Here is a 16,544-nt window from a genome sequence, read left to right as displayed (position 1 = left end):
CTCACATTTACATCTTCTCCAGATGTCTGCAATACATACAGATTTTGACAGTGAGCTACAAAATTCCCATGTACAAATGTACATAGACCTCATTCTGGGATGTGAGCTGACCATGGGAGAGGTTGAACATGCCTTTAACTGCAATCTGTTTATTTTTCCTTATGTATAACTTCTTGATGCTCTCTGTCCTTACTTCTCACAATAGTGCTTATGGTACACATTGTTATGACTGCTGTCGTCTTGTGTACATTGTGGTTTTTGCATTTTTAGAACTAGGCAGATGACTTAGAGGCTAAAAGCGCTTGCTGATAAGCCTGACAACCTGATTTAATCTCCAGAACCTACAGGCTGAAGTTACCTTCAGCAAGTTACCCTGGCCGCTGCATGGCACACAGGTATATATACAGACAGCTACTAAATATTTGTAAAGCTTCGGTTTAATTTTAAATTTAAAATTAACCATGTTGGAGGCACATATGTATCTGCAGTCCATAAAAATTAATTTATGAACTTATGGCTTTGCTTTATTAAAATAGAAAACTATCCTTAGACAGTATATATTGGATGGTTTAACTCAGTTTCTCATGAGCACTCTAACACCTAGAGTGGATTATAAATTTGGGCTGTGGTGTTTATAATAACCTTGGGGACTGTGAGGGTTAACCTTGATTGTCACTTTGATAGAGTCTGGAATAAATGGGGAGACAAGGTCTCTGAGGGTATTCCCTGGAAGCATGAACTGAGGTAGGCAGGCATTCCTCTAGCATAGACTATACCATCTGTCTGTGGCCCAGCTATAAGGAGCTCCTAGGGGAAAGCCTTTGCTTTTTGCCTGCTTATTCTTCACCCCTTGCTGGTAAGTGCACCTGTTCTGTTGTTGCTGCTGCTGCTGCTGATGATGATGATGATGATGATGATGATAATGACAATACCAGTGACATCCTTCTGGGATATAGGAATATAGTTTCTTTGGCCTTCCAATTTGTGGACTGTGTGAAGTCCACAAATATGTGAAGACAAATAGTTTTCCGGGATTCTTTCTGGCTTTCAGAAACAGACAAGTGCTGTAGAGGCACCTAGCCTTGTGGACTGAGTATGTACCGTATTTTCAGCCTCTCTAGAGGGAAGACAGCCATTGTTTGACTATCAAGCCTGTATTGTCTAAGTCAGTCTATCAAATTCCCTTGTGAAATATGTTTATCCTATTGGTTATTTTTCTCTAAAGAATCATCCCATTGTGCTGGCTATTCTTATACAAACTTGACACAAGCTAGAGTTATTTGAAAGGGGGGACCTCAGTTGAGAAAATACTTCCAAAAAATCTGCTGCTGTAAGGCATTTTTTAAATTAGTGATTGATGGGGGAGGGCACAGTGCATTGTGGGTGGTGCCATCCCTGGGCAGACGGTCCTGGGTTCTATAGGAAAACAGGCTGAGCAAGCCATGGGGAGCAAGCCAGTAAGCAGCACCCCCCCATGGCTCTGCATCAGCTCCTGCCTCCAGGTTCCTGCCCTGTTTGAGCTCCTGCCTTGACATCTCTCAGTGATGGACAGTCACCTGGAATTGTACAGTGAAACGAACTCTTTTCTCCCCAAGTTGCCTTGGTCATGGTGTTTCATCACAGCGATAGAGACCCTAACTAAGACATTAATGCAGGGATATGAACAGAGATTGTACACTTGTCCACAAGCGCGCACATGTGCATGTTCTTATTCAGGTATTTGGATACAGTACAGTAAAGTGTAGGTTTTTCATCTGCATCCGAGTCGGAACCTGATCTCCGTGATTTAAGGACAGTAGAAAGCACACTGCTTAGGGAAATAAAATAAGCATCTGTTGAACACTCATTCCCTAACAATATGCTTCCATCCTTCAATAACCCCTCCAGGTGGCTATAACTACTCATATTTTATAAATGAAGAAGCTATTACAGAATGTCATTTTCTCCAGCTCTGTGACTAGGGACTGAAAGAGCAATCATCTGACCACAAAGTCAGTACTCTTTCCATGGCTCCAGACTAAACAGAGGGCAAAGCTGAAGCTCACAGCCAAGGCTTGCATAAATCTCTCACTGTAGCATGCTACAGATTATCTGTGAAAAATTTTCCTAGAAAAACAAAATCCAGCCCCCCCCATAAATATACCATCAATGTTTTTGTCACCAGCTATCACACAAAGCATGTTATAGAAGCCCAAAGATATTTCTGTAATTCACCCTTTAGTATTTGTATTAGTATCTAGTATTGTATATATAAATAATATATATTATTCATAATGTATATATAGTCACATATGTGTATATATATATACATTCATATATGTGTGTATATACATGTACAATGCATGTGGCTCATCTTCAAGTCCCATTAGCCTCTCCTGCCCTTCCTACTGGTTCCCTCTGTCTTCCCAAATAGCCCTTCCTCTTCTTTAGTCTTTCCCTTTTAAGTCTTGCTTTACATATGAGAATAAAACATGCTATTTGTCTTTCTGAGTCTAGCCTGTTTTTTCCAGTTGATCTCTAGTTCTATCCGTCTTTCTGCACATGATGCATCTTCCTAATGGCTGACTGATACTTCCTAATGGCTGACTGATACTTCCTAATACTACGTGTATGTATAGTAAGGAGCGTATATATACACTGTGTGTTATGTTGTACAGACAGTTCAACTGGCCGGAACCCACATTTATAGACTTTACCTCGCCTTGCATGAGAAGCAGTCCAGCGTCCTCATTCCTGCCTTGCCACCCCTCCCTAGCTCCTCGGTTCTTAATTAAACAGAAAGGGAGGAGTGTTATGTTGTGCAGGCCATTCAACTGGCCTGCCTTCAGTGGCCTTTAGGGTCCTGACAACATCCTACAGCAGTACCTGCATTCTATGCCATCACCTGGGCCAGATGCTTCAGATATAACCAGTCTGTCACTCCCACCTGCGCTCTCTCTGCTCTCTCTCTCCTTCCCTCTCTCTCCACCTCCATGCAATAAATCTTTCTTATAATATCTGTAGTGTATGTGGCATCATTTTTACATAAATCCTAACAGTGTGTATATATAAAGAAAAATAAACTGAAATTAAATTTGTTTTTAAAATAGAGAGCTCCAGTGATATTGTTACTGCCATTAAGTCTGAGTATCTTAGTCACATCAGAAACTTCAAGCAGTCTCTCCTGATGTGCTCGCCTTGGGACAACCAGGAAATAGAGAGCACAGAGTGAGCCTGAACTGACAGACATTTCTCTTTTCCCTCTGCTGTCCTTCCAGTTGGACCCTCATCTTGCTGAAGGCCTACCTCTCAGTTATGGCCAGCAGTCTCTGGAACTGCCCTTAGGAGCAACTCCTAAACACGTGCTTTAGAAAGCTCCAATCAAGTTGTCAGGAAGGAGTAATTATCATAGATGTTGTGCCTCTTTGAGCTTCTGTACAGAACATCCAGCTTTGGGACATCTTCACCAACTGAATTAATTGCTCATCATTCCTACTTACTGTGGGAATTTGTCAGGGGACAGGTTCATGAATTTCTGTGTTTTCAGTACTTAAATCAGGCTCTGGTTAAGAACGTGCGTATGATATGTGTTTCTTTCATTTTATTTTGTTTACTTTCTTAGAAGAATTAGATGGTGTTATTTGAAGAATTGATGTATTTACTTCAAATTGTATAAAAAAAAGAGAGGGACCATTTTATAGTCAAGATGGCTGTACAGGGACATAACTACCATGTTCCCATGTATCAATTTAATTTTATATAATGAGTATCATTAAGTTACAACTAAAATAAAAGGTGCTCTTAAAAATTACTTATCAGTGACTTCTAGTCTTTTAATTAACAGAGGAATGCTGATGGAGAGGTGGCTCTCCTACCACAGGATTAATCGGTACCATAGCTGACCTGGGTTCCAGAGTTTCAGCCAATGGAACAAGATAAAAACACATTTTCCCCTTAAATGTGCTAAATCCTTCACATTTTGTCTTAAATCATTTGTGGAGGTGCTTGAGTGGTTAAGAGCACTTGATGCTCTTGCATGGGAGCCAAGTTCGAGTCCCAACTTACACATGGTGACTCACAAGTCTGTAACAGCGGACCCTGAGAGGTGTTATATCCACTTTTAGCCTCTGGGGGCACTAGGTATGTATGTGGGAGAGAGTCTAATATCTTTTTATCACTTTTCTTTTTTTTTTTTTTTTTTTTTTTTTTTTGGTGAGATAGGGTTTCTCTGTGTAACCCTGGTCATCATGGCACTCACTCTGCAGATCAGGCTGGCCTCAAACTCAGAGGTCCCACCCACCTCTGCCTCCCAAGTGCTGGGATTAAAAGCCTGAGCCATCCTACCCAGCCTGTCTTATTACTTCTTGTGGTTTATATACAAAATGTCCCCAAACACTGATGTGTTAAAAACTTGGTCCTCACTGCAGTAGTATTCAGAGGTAATTGGTTCATGGAGGGTGTACCCCGTCACTGGGTCAGTCCATAGCTGAACAGACGGTTGCAAGGTAGGGCCCAGTGGAAAGAGCTAAGTCACAGGGAATGTGCTCTTGGACATGGATATAAACAAAGATACTTACAAGGCATCTTGGTGTCATGACAATCAAGCTAAATGAGAATAGTAAGTTCCCCTAGGGCCTTGGTACTGTTTGGGGCCTTCTGGGGACCTCCATGACCAACAACTCACAGAGAGGAACTCTATACCTGGCACTGGCATTCTGGTTTTCCAGAATAAACCTGCCTTCCTCTGTATTGATTTTTTTAACTCGGTACTATTTTGTCATAGCAACAGAAGGTTGACATACACACTGAGCATATGTGCAAAATGTTGTTGAGTTTGAAGACTTCAAGCAAAAAGGCAAACACTACACACGAGTACAGTTCAGTTAGGGCTATCATTCAAAAACCTGCTTCAGAACTGCACCCAATCATGCATAAGCACTCATGCCTTCCTCATCTTGAAGAAAAAGCATGGAATGAGCAGTTGAAAACTGTGCATCCTAGGCTCAAAGAAAAAGCTTTCATTCTATGGGCAATCTTTTTCTGACTTTGACTCTCATGGACAGTTCCCGAGGGAAATACTGTGAACAGTACAATCGTTCTTCATTGATGAATCTGTAATCTAATCAAGGCAATAAATATACACATTCAATGATGCTTCTTCATCAGAAAACATGATATACAGACTTGGATCTGTTACTTAACAGTTGTGTGGTTTAAAATGAGTTGCACATCACAGCCAGAAGTCCAGCATCTGGGTCAAGCATAGTATTAGTGAGTCTGCTCTAAAGAGGAAATGAAACAACACGTGTAACACACTTACAGGGGTCAAAAGCTAATAGCCATTGCAAACATGTTCTTAACATGATTAACACTACAGCAAATACACAGATAGTTACCAGAGCAAGCAACCACTTGAAAACACGTTGTTTAAAAGAAAGAAAGAAAGAATTGGCTGAGATATTGTTGAAGCAACATGAAAATGTTTACATAGGATGGAGTAAACAATGAGAAACATCAAAAAAATGTGATTTGTTCGGAGAATAACAAAAAGGAATCTTTACTCGAGGCAGAGCTGATGTAAGCAAGAGTGGCCCAGTCTAGAAGGTAAGCTAACGCCATGACAGGAGACCTCAGGCCAGACAAGCAAGTCTGGTCTTGCTGCACGTGTGATAGGGAGCCACCGGAGTTTCTGTTCAGTGACGTATAATGATCAAAGCCACGTTGTGTGAGAGAAATTGGAAAGGAGGCACTGAGGCTAATGACGCAGTTGGGATGTGAGTTCCCCAGTCCACTGCTCAGCAATGAGACATGCTTTGGAGTCCGGGCAGAGCAGAAATTAGCTACAGGAAGCATTTTGAAGATAAACAGGACATATTTACTAAATCCCAGTGCTCATGGTCTTAATCTAAAAAATGTTGTCAGGCCACATTTCCCTGATGAGTGCTCAAGCCTGAATATAGGTTATGAAATTCCAGAGATTCCTTGAGTCTTACGAGTACCATTTTTTTTTTGAGACAGGGTCTTACCATGTAACTCAGACTGGCATCATGGTTTTGATCTTTTTAATTCAGCCACCAAGTGCTGGTATTATCAACATATACCACCCAAGGCCAGCTCTCCTGGTATTTTATTAAATTTTTTTTAAGTTATGTTATGAGCTATCGAATCCTTGCACACCCATTCTCTGCCCTCCAATCCTTCCCCTGTGTCTCACCACCACTATTTCCTCCCAAATCCGTGTACTCTTTGTGGGTACTCTGCACATTGTGAAAATGAAATGGTTCTTCATTATGTCATGGATCTGTATAGATCAATGTTCAGCTCACGTCATACATATTAGCCAAGAGTGACAACAACTCACAAAAGTTTCTCACCTAGAGATGAATAAACAATGACATGTATTGGGAGAGGTGGATTATAGATGATACCTCAAGCAGGAATATCATTCTGGCGTTTGTCACCATTCGGGTAAGCTGTGATCATCATGTCTAGGAAGATAAGATGGACTGGAAAGGAAAACACTGTGATTAATAAAGATCAAGTTCCTAAACTAGTCAGTTCACAGAGCCAGAAGATCCTTAGGGATGGGGTGATAGAGAATTGTTTAAGTGGGTATTGGGTTTCAGACTGAGGTGATGAAAGTTCTACACATAGATGGTAGAAATATTTGTAAAAACAGTATGAATTTACTGAACTAAGCTTTCTGCGAAGAATAGTTAAAATGGCAGTTTTTATTTTGTGTTATTAATATATTACCATATGATAAGAGAGTGGTTCTCAACCTTCCTAATGGTGTGATCCTTTTAATGCAGTTCCTCATGTTGTGGTGACCTCCAACCATAAAATTATTTTCATTGCTACTTCAAAACTGTAAGTTTGTTTCCGTTATGAATTGTAATGTAAATATCTGTGTTTTCTGTTGGTCTTAGATGGCCCCTGTGAAAGAATCATTTGACCTCCAAGGGGCCACACCCCACTGGTATGAGAAAACAAGAAAATGTGAATCTGATTCCCTGAGCAATGTGTTCACTCAAAAAAAAAAAAAAAAAAAAAAAAAAAAAAAGGAAAGGGAAGGTGTGCCAACCCATTTAGCATAGCTGTTCAGCCAAGTGAGGCCCCAGGGGTCAGACACCATCAGATGGCTTACCCAACTGAAGAAATTGTGAGGAAAGTGCCAACCACCATCTACATCAAAATGATAATGGCAGCACAGTGGGTCATGCCTTGCTCTTCCATCTGCCACGGTCTAACACTAAAGGAAGGAGAAAGGGAATCACTTCTCCTGCCAAAACAATTCCCTGCCTTGGTTTCCCCTGTGATGACAAGCCTTTTGGAGACATGGAAACATTGCCTCTCTGTCTATAAGACTAGCGCCATGACAGGTACTCTATAAGAAGTAGAGGGATGGGATTGCTTAATGGACCTGTCAGCCTCTCTGTCGATCTGTGCAGCACTAGGTAAGGATTTTGAAGACATGGTCGCTGTGTTTAAGATCACACAATCTACCTGAGGGGACAGAGTCTCATAATGACACAATAATGAACAATATGAAACCCAATATAATTAGGCGCTAAATTGCATAGTACAGATTATAAGTAACCCTGGGATGCCATAAACTTGCCTGACATCTTTTGGAAATGAATTCTGGGTCAGGAAGTATTCACTTATCATTCACTAATAAGAGCAGACAGGAAAATGATATAACAAAGCAGTCAGGAGAATTTTTTTAAATCATACATTTTATAATAACTTTATTTTTTGAAATTGTAATATAATGACACCATTTTCCTCTTCTGTTTCCTCCTTCTACACCCTTCCCTGTACTCCCCAGCTCTCCCTCAAATCCATGGCCTTGTTTTCATTAGATGTTGGGGTTTGTGTGTGTGTTGCATGTACCTGAGTACACATGTGCACTTTTGCATGCGCATACAGAGGGGTCCAGAGAAAGATGTCAGGGGCCTTCCCCAATCAATCGCTGCTTTATTGCACAAAATAAAATTTTACCACTATTTCTTAGCATTTCAGGTCTACGTATTTCAGTCCCAGAGTCAGCCACAAACGCTGAGGTAATTTGTTGTAGAAGCCCTGAGAAGGTAACGCACATTCGTCCAATCCCATGTCCCGCCTCCTGCTTTCCCACACTCATCTTTTAACATAAAATCTTTTCCCAGTGTCCAGCTTCTGTCCTTTCTCTCCACTGTAAGGAGCTAAACAAAGCCACGTGCACAGGTAGGGACGCCGTGGCTGGGTTATAGTCGGCGTGTTCCAGGACTGTGCTGGTCTGTGCTGCTGGGTTTCCGTGCTTGCGGTGAGCAGCGCACAGTTTCCTGCAGCTGTCAACTAAAATAAACAAAAACAAAATATAAGCAGACATATTATGAAGATTTTTTTCGTTGTTTGTTTTTGTTTTGTTTTGTTTTAGTAAGTGCTTAGCATTATAAGTAAAGTGACTCCCTGCCTCATTCTTTGTTTATCAAGGGGAAGAAAATGTTAAGGGAGATAATTTCTACAAACAGATCGTGCAAAACAATGCATGTTTTTCTGTGGTCACTTGCCTCTTAGCTCTTAGAAATGGCAGAAATCACAGTGGCTGTAATTAACTGAATCTACAATGGCTTCCAGATGGAAATTCAATAACCGGGGTTCTGGCAGAGTTCACCCACCTAGAGCCTAGCCCTCCTTATTGCTCCCATTTGAATGCTGTAAATAGTATATGAAAAGAATCATAAGGTATTAGCTAAATCATCTGCTCCCGAAAAGACACATCTACATATGGTATCGAGTGCAAGAAAGATGCAGTTGTAGATAAAAGTAGGGCTGATATCTTATCACAATATGATCAGATGGTAATGACCCCAGTTATGACACAGATCTCAAGGACAGTATCTGGAAGGCAGAAGGTAACAGTGAAGCAATATTAGAGTTCAACCCCTGAAGCCCTGAATCCCAGGTGAAAACACACCCTCAGAGCTAGGGGTGACCTGGCCAGCGTTCAGGAAATGAGCAAGACAGTGAAGACACCTAAAGGATAGCAACAAAATACAGTGGCATTTAACTTGAAGAAGAAGAAGAGGAGGAGGAGGAGGAGGAAAAGAAGAAACATCAATACCTTAATATATAATAAAGGCTTTTGTAGCAGAGTTAACAACAATAATTCTATTTCTTTATATATACCAACAAAGAGAAATCTAGATCAACAGATATGAAAGTATAGTACACGTGGGAGGCTGAAGCAAGAGGATTCTGAGTTTTAGGCCAGCCTGGGCTACCAGGAAATACTCCATCTCAGGAAATAAAATACCAGGTAGTACAACAACTTAAATATTGATTGATTGATTGATTGACTTAGAGATGTCTTCACATCACTAAGCTCACTCAAAAGAGTTTATTCAGCTCAGTTTGGGAAGTTGACAGTCCAAGACCAGGCGGCTCCATTGCCTCCCTCTTGCCTCCTCCCTTCCTTCTCTTTTCCCTTGATGTTGAAGATGTGCTAGCCCCTATCATAGTGAGCTGCTAACACCCTCACAGAGGTCAAACCAATGGAGCCATGTGACCCTGGACCTTTAGTCTCCTCAAGTGTGAGCAGCACTGAGCATTTGTTGTGAGGATGCAAAGACAAGAGGCTCAGGTGACTTCCCCAAGTGCAAGCCAAGACTAGCCTACCTAGGTCCTTGTCCAGATTCAAAGGCAAGGGTCATCTTCCTTAAGACATCCTTCTTCCATATGCCATAAAAATACACTACAATGTTGTATTGAAGCAAGCAATTTCATTTACCTATGAAATTATCTGAGTAAATAGTCAAATATGTGACGCCTAATCCATCTAGATGCTTTAGATGTGTTTCTCTTTACAGTGCACAATCGAGCCTCACTGCATGAGGTATAGAGCTAAAAATTTTTTTTTCAGAAAATCGGTAGTTGCTTCTAGTCTTAATAACAATGGTCAGGATTCCCCATCAACTAAAGAACCTTCTGGTTACAAAAAGATGCTGTCTGATTTGAACACTGTTTTACCCTTGAAACATTCATAAAGTGTATTCACATGGACAGAAGCCCATTGGGTTTTAGAGAGTGACCAGTGTGTCATGGCTGTGAAGGATTTCCCAGCGAACCCAACCCCAGATTTCCAAAGCTTCATTCTCCTACCAGGTGAACTGAAAGACATTCTTAGCATAAAATAGGTGTTCTCAAAAATACCCACTGGAATCTGGGGGTGTAATCACCACAAAAAAAAAAAAAAAAGACTTGAATTACCTTTCATTCTTGCATTAAGCTGCTTAGATCGACATTCAAGAAAATTCTGGAAGAGAGATATAACAAAAAGAGCAGATAAATCTCTTCTTTCAATTTACTTTTTGCAGTGCTGAGGGTGAAACCCAGGGCCTTGTGTATACGAGTCACACAATTAACCACTGAGCTACCTCCCAGCTCAACAGGATTTTTTAATTTATTCAAGAATTCCATAAATGTATATAATATATTTTGATCATCTCCTTCTCTCATTAATCACTCCTTACTCCTCCTAGCCTCCACCCTGACATGTATCCTTCTCCCCTCATGTCTTCTTATTTTTTTAAATCAACCATGAGTCCAATGAGTGATACTCATATACACTGGAGCATAAAAATGGACCAATGTCCCCACTCCTGAAGAAAGCTCTCTTCCCTTTCCCAGGCTGCTATCAACTGCTAACAACTCCCCAGCTCAGCGGAGAGAAAGCAGAATTTTGTTTTGGTTCTGAGAGAGCTTCTTCATTACGTAGCCCTGGCTGCCCCATAATGAGTGTAGATGGGACCGATCTTGGACTCAGAAACCAGCAGACTCTGGCCTCCAAAATACTGGCATTCAAGGCATGCTCCACCACACTGGAGTTTTGTTGTTGCTGAGGTTGGTTGGTTGGTTGGTTATTTGTTCTTTCCTTCTTCTTTTAATTTTTAAAGTAGTTTTTCTTTCTATTTGTATGTGCATTGATGTTTGGCCCACACATATGTCTGCATCAGGGAGTCAGAGCCACTGGAACAGACAGTTGTGAGCTGCCAAGTAGGTGAAGGCAATTGAACCCAGGTCCAGTTCATGTTTTTTGTTTGTTTTCTTTTAGGACTAGCTTTTACTTTGTCACAAGAGGAGACAGGCTGCTATATAATATTTCCCCAACAGGAGAAGAACAAGCCAGTGTCCTTAGGAAGAGAAATGCTTGTGCATGGGAGGTTCTCTTCACCCAGCCCAGCCTCTTGTACCTCTGCTTATAGCAGGCTTGGTGTCTAGAGGCTGCTGGGGACAAAGACAAACTAGCCTAGACTGTGCTCTGTCTTCATTCCAGCCGTCAGCATTAATGTCAAGAGAAAAACTGAGCAATGGGGACCTCAACAAAGTCTGAGGGACCCAATGGCAGATACCCGATTTGTTCTGCAAGTGGGATTTCCTGGAATCCTGGCAAATGGAATTCACAGCTGCATGAGTAAGCATTAGAACTAGTCTTGAACCCAATCCCTTGAATGGTCATAAGGACTCACAGTAATTGTGTAATAGATGTGACATTATGAATAAATGGACCGTCCAGTTTACAGATTAGACCTGAATTATAAGCAAGCCTCTGCACCAATTATAAAAAGTGGTTTTATGAACATAAAATATTTTTAAACACCTAGAACCCTGGGCCAGTTTGAATTGAGAGAAGATGCTGTTTAAAAATAAGCATCATAAAGATGATTCAAAAAATATTTTCTGGGGCTGGAGAGATGGGGCAGTGGCCATGAGTGCACATTGCTCTTACAGAGGGTGTACATCCCATTCCCGGTACCCAAATGGTGATTCACGGCTATCCAGTTGGACCCTAATCTCCACAGACACCTACGTGCACATGGTACACATGGATACAAGCATATACACATAAAATTAAATAACATTTTATATTAATTTATTTACATGTATGAGCTTTGTGCATACATTATCTACACGCCGGGGTTATTTAATAACGGAGTCCCAGCTCCTTGGAACTACAGTTTTGTTATGTTTTGATCCACTGGACTATTTTGCTTTGTGTCTACATTGACCTCTAGGGCTTCCGAGGCAGGATCAGCTTCCTCTGTCAGTCCCTGAACGTCAGATAGAAAAGCAGAATAAAACTTTAACTCAACAGTACAACCCATGGAGAGAAGATGGGGAGCCGTAAGTTATGGAAAATGAGGGACCATTTAATGCTTCCAGTTTTGTTTTCATTTGTTTTAGATATTGCCATGCGATGACAAATTAGGTAAGGCAGGTAACTGGGAACAAGTTGGGTTGTAGACAGTAAACAGGGTTGTGCCAGCAAACTGAATTTTATACATTAAAGCAACGATAGACGGAATGTTTATTCTAAAACCCTACATGTAAAAGCTCTCTTGAACATGGGCCTCATGGTCATCAGCTCTGTGGAAAGGAAGCAAACGGGCAAGTTCCCACCGAGCCTTCATTCGCTGCCCTACACGATGTGATAAGGGCAGAAATGCAAACGCTCAATTAACAGCAGCATAAGAAAACCAGGAGAAGGCTGGGTGGTTTACCCTAACCCTATGGCTCACAGAAAAGGACAGTGGACTCTACTCAAAAGCTAAGTAAGGCTCTAGCTTCCACAGGCGGGCCTGGCACCTGCTGCTTCACTGGGAGGCTGGGACGCTGCTGTGCAGGAGCCCACGGAAGTCAGAGCTCTGAATCCTGAAACCCACATCACACAGCTCCTACGCTCCCTCAGGCCACACAGTTGCACATGGCTGACCTCTGGGAGACAGACCCTGACCTGCTTGGCTGTCTAAGAACCACTCAGGAAATGAGCTCCATGGACTGTGTGCCCAGCCATATTCTAACAGCTTTGCGAAACCTCTGTGACCAAACCCAGAAATAAGTAGCAAAATTGAAGCACAGAAAGGGCCCATCCAGGCTCCTCCATGTAGTGAGTTTCTGGCCAGGCTCCCAAGGAAAGACCAAGGGACTGCTCAGGATTGATTGTCTTGTCCTTGCAGTGTGGATATCACTGTTAGCAAATCCTCTTTGCCTCCATTTTATTTTTTAATCTACTCCCTGCTGTCTTCATGCTACCTCAACGGCCTTGGACTTTGCTTCCCTCACGAACTTGAAAATGGAACTGAATTCATCAAGGAGGAAAAAAAAAAAAAAACCAAAAAAACCAACACCCAAAGCAAAACAAAACCTCGAATCTTTTCTTTTCCACCTTTTAGGGAGTCAGGAAAGATGCCTTTAAATTTTATTTTATACTTACCCTCTGGAATGGGTCTGCTCGACTCCTGAATCACTTGTCTGAGCTCAAGCTGTAAACACAGGCTGTTACTGAGGCCTTCGTGGCCGGCGTCGATGCTGGCGTATGAACAGCAGGGGGCAATAGCACACCGGGAATGCAGGAGCCGTCCCAGGCTGAGAGAAACACGGCGGAAGGGTAGCTAGCGCTGCTCTGTGTGAACCCGGTGATCTCAGCTCCGATGAAGTCTTTTGTTTTGTGTCCTATTTTACAATGCGCGGTTCAGTTTTCTATGTGAATTGTGACTTAGGCAGATTTCACTGTGACAGCTGGGCTTAAGTAAATGAAAGGTAAATGGGACAGAAAAAGAGAAAGCTAAAGTGTTTTCCAAACAGAGTATGTGGAGAAGGCAGAAGTAATTAACCATAGCGATATAAAGTTTGTCCCTTCTCTGTTACCATCCCTAATTCTGCCTTTCTGTTTACAGATTTAACCCATCCCTTCTTTCCCTCAAACATATTCCCATTTCATGCTGGTTTCTTTGCCATACACTTTTCTGTTTTCTTTTGTTTTAGATCTGTTTTTAAACCAAATAGTTCTAGAGAAATCAAAATACCCTGTCTATTTCTAAGTACAGAGGGTGGATGTTTTTGTGTCGTTTGAACATTTGTTAGTCAGGGTATTTTTCACTGATGTGTATGTTGCTACCAAAAAAAAAAAAAAAAAAAAAGTTCCCTGTAGCCATAAGCTTCAGAAAAACAGCCCAAAGCTATCTCTGAGATCTTTATCTGGCTTCTGGGGGCGGAATACAAAGTTCACACTGAAACATCACAGACTTGAAGACCATTAAATTCAGGGATCACTGCAATCGAAAGGGCTTGGAAGGGTAAAGGGTGTTTAGAAACCCAAGTGTGGGTATTCTGCCGCTGTAGGGCCTCTGCCCACAATGTTCTCTGTCAGGAAGGTTCTTGCCTCATTTATCCAAAGATCATCCCTTCACTGTCTTGCAAGTGTCTCTGTAAAAGTCACATTCTGAGTGACTTTGCCAAGCTCTTGCGAAAAGGAAGATCCACTCCCTCCTCAGCCTTGGCTGGCTGACCTTTGCCACCCTTCTCAACAACACTGATCACCCTCAACTCATGTTACACCTGTAAATATTATAAATTAGACAACTGAGACAGAATGCGTTGGCCAATTAAAGGGCTTTACTCTCTGGAAAAGGGGGAAAACCCACCTCTGCCGCGTATGAAAGACTACAACAAACCTAATAATTCAGGAATGATGAGGATTTCGGGAATCAAAAAGATAGACAAAATGACATGCAAAGGAGAGCAAGAAAATACTAATAAAAAAAGAACTGAGGTTTTTTTTTTAACCCAAAAATGAGATACTCAGACTCCAAATCATCTAAACAAAACACATCTTATTTTCCCACAATTTACGTTCTGTGGTGGTTAAAAAAAAAAAAAAAAAGAAAAGAAAACATATATAGTCAATAACCCAGCAACTATGTTCATATAAAAGGAATTATAATTTATTTTGAGGAAAAATGAAATAAATAATAATAGTATATACTACAATCTTTTAATCCAGCCTAAATTTAACAAAATTATTCAATAAAACTGCCTAGAATTTACATTCATGGGCAAAATGGGCATACTTTGATAGAGTACATGAAAAAATATAACAAAATATTTTCTATCAAAATATTATAAAACTGTACAAATCACAGCATCAAAATGTAATAAAAACCTCTGGTCTTGAAATTTTCAATTTTTCTATTAAATGAAGCTTAGACAAAGGGAAATGTCAGTTGATACTAAGAATTTCTAAGAAAAAAAAATAGTGGCTTTAAGATCCAGCTGAAGCATGTTCAGAATAAAAATGAGAGATGTAGATATCTATATAAAAAAACTAAAAATTAAATTAAAATAAAGTTAGATACTCCACGCAAAAGCATACACTTAAAGATGATAGTGGGTTTAAAGATGATAGTGTATTTAATTTTAGTTTGAACTAAACAATATGAACTAAGCAAATCCTGATATACTAACTACATTTGGCATTTTATTAGTAGTTATAATACTGTAGGGAAAAGCAAATGATTATAAAATTCAAGAATTTATCACTCTCAGCATGAGAAGAGGTGCGACATTCCAAGTAAGCAATTATCCTATAATCTCTCACTAGAACCTGACTGTTTCCCACAGATTTATGTTGTTATTTTTCTCTCTAAAAAATACATATTTTCTAAGTCTTCTGGAAGAGTAAGAAGCAATGCTAAGTCCTGAGCATCCTGACGCCATTTTCCTCAGAAGCTGTGGGGACTCCTTGGAAGTGGTTGGTTTTATCTCCGGGGCAAGCAGCACAGTGCAGAACCACACTGGGATAAGACAAGGACTCTGACACAGCAGAAAGCAAAGACACTCTCAGAGCCCTTAAAGCTGTGTCAGATAAGAACAGGCTCCAAGGACAGGCCATCTGGGCCTCCGTGAATAATGACTGCAATTACGGAAAAGAATAAAGATGCTTTCAATGAAAAGTTCCTGAATCAATAACAAATTAAATAAAACAGCAAGGTATAAAATTACATATAGAAATCATTATGTTCATTGTTTAGGGCAAAAAGCAACTACAGGGAAAAAGAGAAGGAATGATCCTATTTTACAGCACAAACATAAAAGAAACTATCCTAGAAATAAATTGGACAAGGCATGTAAGCCTCCTATGTGGAAAACACTAGAAAAGTCTTGCTGAATTCCCCAAAACTGGACCTTAAGGAAAAGAAAAATAAACCCTGTTCTCTAATAGGGAAACATCAAATTATTGTGAATTTCTTTAGAAATATTTTAATGGAGCTATATTCTATAGTTTATATGGGAAAAAAACAAGAATATAAAAAGCAAGCAGCAATGAGGCGGGAACTAACCCATTCAGATATTGCAATAGATTGTACAGACTATAATTAAAGCGGGGTAAATTTAGAATATGACGATATCTAATCAATGTGGGAAAGAAAATAGAAAACATAGATCTTGACTCAAGTGCAATATATATAAATTTGCAGAGGTACTATCCCTCATCCCTGGAGGGAAGGAGGGGAAGTAGAAAAGAGCAAATTGTTAGAATAGGGAGATAGTCATTTGAAAGCAGGAGAGTTGGATATATCATCCTCTGGGTAGAAGTTCCACCAGTCTTATTAATCAAACACAGAGAGTGAAGGACATTCTGGAAGAACACCCACCCTCATCAATGTCAAGAAAACAGCAGGCGTGAGAGCATGGAGAACTGCCCTAAATGGAAAGAAGCCAAAGGTAATTGACATCTAAAT

At 40.6% G+C, this 16,544-nt stretch overlaps 1 long non-coding RNA gene across 1 annotated transcript; it reads right to left on the bottom strand.

Annotated features, from left to right (window-relative positions):
* Positions 1 to 7,767: 7,767 nt before the first annotated feature.
* Positions 7,768 to 13,528, bottom strand: LOC132648735 (uncharacterized). The gene is made up of 3 exons (XR_009587115.1): positions 13,238 to 13,528; positions 10,234 to 10,279; positions 7,768 to 8,319 (listed from the first exon to the last, which is right to left on the bottom strand). It is a non-coding gene; the product is annotated as an uncharacterized LOC132648735 (long non-coding RNA).
* Between the last annotated feature and the right edge of the window lie 3,016 nt (positions 13,529 to 16,544).

Source organism: Meriones unguiculatus, chromosome 17, assembly GCF_030254825.1.
Source record: "Meriones unguiculatus strain TT.TT164.6M chromosome 17, Bangor_MerUng_6.1, whole genome shotgun sequence".
Classification (NCBI taxonomy): Eukaryota; Metazoa; Chordata; class Mammalia; order Rodentia; family Muridae; genus Meriones; species Meriones unguiculatus.
The sequence above is the reverse complement of the archived record's forward strand: the minus strand, read 5'-3'. Positions and strand labels throughout refer to the sequence as shown.